Source organism: Opisthorchis viverrini (assembly GCF_000715545.1).
Source record: "Opisthorchis viverrini unplaced genomic scaffold opera_v5_523, whole genome shotgun sequence".
NCBI lineage: Eukaryota > Metazoa > Platyhelminthes > Trematoda > Opisthorchiida > Opisthorchiidae > Opisthorchis > Opisthorchis viverrini.
In genome coordinates, this window is record NW_008752185.1 from 124,059 (window position 1) to 127,641 (window position 3,583).

Here is a 3,583-nt window from a genome sequence, read left to right on the forward strand (position 1 = left end):
TATCTATCTATCTATCTATCTATCTGTCCATCTATCTATCTATCTATCTGTCTATCTATCTATCTATCTATCTGTCTATCTATCTATCTATCTATATATCTATCTACCTATATATCCATCTATCTATCTATCTATCTATATACATGTGTTCCTTGTCATTTTCTACAGAGAATACAGCCCTGATAATGCCACCGTAGCTGTGCGTTCTGACTTTGAAAGCGCAAAAATATTAGGAAAACAATGATCCCATAGAAATGAACTTACTTCTTGAGGATCCCCTGAGGAAGCTATAAACAAATACTCAAAAGATTGCTGGTATACGGAGAATTTGAATGAAATGAGGGCGTAAGAGCTGGTGCCTCATCGACCATGCTGTTAGAAACCAAAAAAGCATAGCCACAATTTTTCACCAGCATTAGTCACTTACCTCTGTGGTCATATGAAACTGAGCATTCGTCTAAAAATCGAAATAAACCAACGAAATACTTTTGATTATATTCACTACCAGTTCATAATTTAACCAATCTGCGGAGTCCTTTATCAGAACAAGGCAACTAAATACTCACAGACTATCGGACAGGGAAGTAAATTTCTCATATGCATCTTGTTTACAGAGACTGAATATCCATCTCCGCTTTGAACACGTCTTTCTGAGAACTTTCTGAATAATCATTAACTGTTGTTCAGATCTAAGGAAATACTATAAAGTGAGTCCACAAATTGAGCAATAGGCCTCACTTTTCAAGAGACGCAGAACGAATTATCAAGATAACATACTACTCGCACGTCTCCATCATCAGTATTATCACCGTTATCTCAGTACACTCCGGGTAGATCAAAGCAAACATTGTGGCGCATTACGGCGAAGGAATCCGTTTTGTTACGGAAATAATAAAAGTGGTAGCCAGGAGACGACAAATTAGCGCATATATGTAGAAGCGCGCTCACTTGCACAGTTGGATCCATGTTCGCAACCCCAACCTAAAATGGGTTTTGGAATTTTACGTCCCACTTTGCCGTGGCTAAATCGCGGCCGCAATAATTAAACCAAAGTTGGCGAAAGATCCGAAAAACAGCGTGCAGAGGAAAGCGATTTGGTTGATTTCTACCGCGCTTTGTTACTGATACGGTCTATGAGACACAATACAAATAAAGTCTTTTTACGCAGGAATTTCAAGCAAGGGGTTACGTTAAACGGCTATCGAACGAGGTCTCATAATGCTTACTCAAACATCGGCAAAGGCCCACAAGTTGACATTTTTCTAGTAAAAATACAAGTGATTGTTGCACATGTGATCGGTTTACTCGAAATGATAATTGGCTGCTGGTATGAAAATGCATCATAATTATCCACAACATTGATATATTTATATCTAACCTAATGAAGTTTGGAATTTCCCTAGTGGCGGGTGAACGTGTGCTTTCGATTGTCGTCCTCAGTGCAGATGTTAGGATATAAATTTGTAAAGTTCCAAGGCGACAACAGTACACCTGGGTACCCGCAAGCAAAACAGTATCTGCTTGGGTTCAAAGAGTCGCGTGTCTTATGAAGTCTTCGTGGAGGGACGAAAGACGAAATGATCCATTTTGATTCGAGTGTATGGAAATTTTGGTGCGTATCTGGCACAGCGTTCTAAAGTTCAACTTGCTATTCGGTGTGATGGAAGCCAGGTATAAATTTCTAATTTTTTGGCAACCTAAATCCAGAGATTAACAATCATGTCACCTAAGGGCGTATAGGCTTCCTGGAAAAATGACAGGAAACGACCTAGTTTACACAATCTTCTGACGTAGTTGGACCTCTAATTCTGTACGCCTAGTGTGTGCTTCAGGTCTAAGAATGCTCGAGAAAACGAATTTGAAAGCTTTTTGGCATTAAATATTACCTTTTTGGATACAACTAATCAAATTGAACTCACCGTTGCATGCGGAATTGCCAGCGCAGTATTCTAAAATGTCAACAATACAAGTGAGTCCACGGTACTCAAGATTCCAAGTTTGCTTTTGCAAAGCAAGAAACCGAGGTCATTACACTTACTGAAAGTGTAGTAAATGTTCTTCGTATTACTAAAGTTGCTTGCTACATGTCAATCGTTCTTTACCATTATAGTTGCGATCTTGGCGAACCTTTGTCCAGTGTCGGTTTTGTTCCAATTTTGCAAAGTTGCTGCATTGTACACTGTCATTTGCGTCGGTCAGTCTTTTTGATGTTCAATCAAAATTCGTTTGTTTGATTCTGTTTTTTTCGTATGCAGTCATTTATTCAAAATTGTGAAAGTAATCCTTTTGCGTGAAACATCAAACCCTGTATGCGCGTTGCATTGCGAGCCCTGTCCAAAGGATATTGCAGGTAGGGAGCGTTTGTGAATGGGGCTTGACAAATCTAGTTATCTCATGTGTGGATGGATGCTGGTTAATTTTTCATACATATATAACATGTGAATCCATAATTCGTTTAAAAGTGTCTCAGGGATTTGAGAATAAATGTAAGCGTTGGAACATGATCATTGTCTTGCGCAAATGGGCCTCATTTCGTATGCTAGAGGAATATACCGGGTGAGTATCAAAGTATTACTGCTAATCACAAACTCACGGCGGCATCTGCTATAGGACACGAGGACGCAATCCTCTGTCAATAGAACGGCAGTGTGAAGTTGAAGAAATTCTGGATTTGTTTTTCCTAACTTGCCACACTAAATATTCTTAGGAAAGAGGGAGCGCCAACAGCCAATTTGCGGCCTTGAAAGAACCAAATGAGGCCGATTGTGCGAAAATTCACAGCCTGGTCGATGAAATTTTGTGCTTGCCGAGGAAAATAGCGGCACATTGACGTGCTAAGGAGTTTCAATTCATTTCATGCTAATGTCAAAGATATTACGGAATCACAAAAGAACGGATAGTAAAGTTTCCTTGATATCATTTTCAAAGCAAGACTGACGGGAACATGGAACTCAAAATCCACAGAAAGTACGCGCGAAAAGACCAGTATCGGTACTTCGATAATTATGTTCCTTTGAAACAAAGTGTAATCTAATTAGATGCCTGACTAAGGGAGCAATCAGGTTGGGCTCGCCCGACTGTTTAGAAGAGAAGGAGCAATCAGGTTGCGCTCGCCCGACTGTTTAGAAGAGAAACCAAAGTTCTTGGGACGCACATTCCTACAGAACGGATATACTGAAAGGTTCAACTATGAATTCCTCAAAAATATTCTGTTGGGACAAACCCGTCCACATGCATCTCCCATTCAAAGGTGACTCAGCTGGAGAGCTAGTTGAGAGGACACTTAGAAGTCCGGTTCATACGACATACTTTGCTTCTAATCTGTGTTTGAATTTCAATTACAGCCTCATTGTCAGTTCCCCCCTGGAAGGGCAATGTGCCACGTTCTACCGGCAGCTTTTGTTTATACTCCTTTGTATGCTCGTGTCAGGCTCCATATGTGGGGCAGTGCGAGAACACAAACCCATGTCTCCGAACGGTAGTTGGAAGAAACTAGGCTAAAGCGCGATGACACCAGTGATATCAGCGACAAAGAACAAGTGTCCTCTTTCATATACCTGGCAACTCTGAAACGATCAGGACT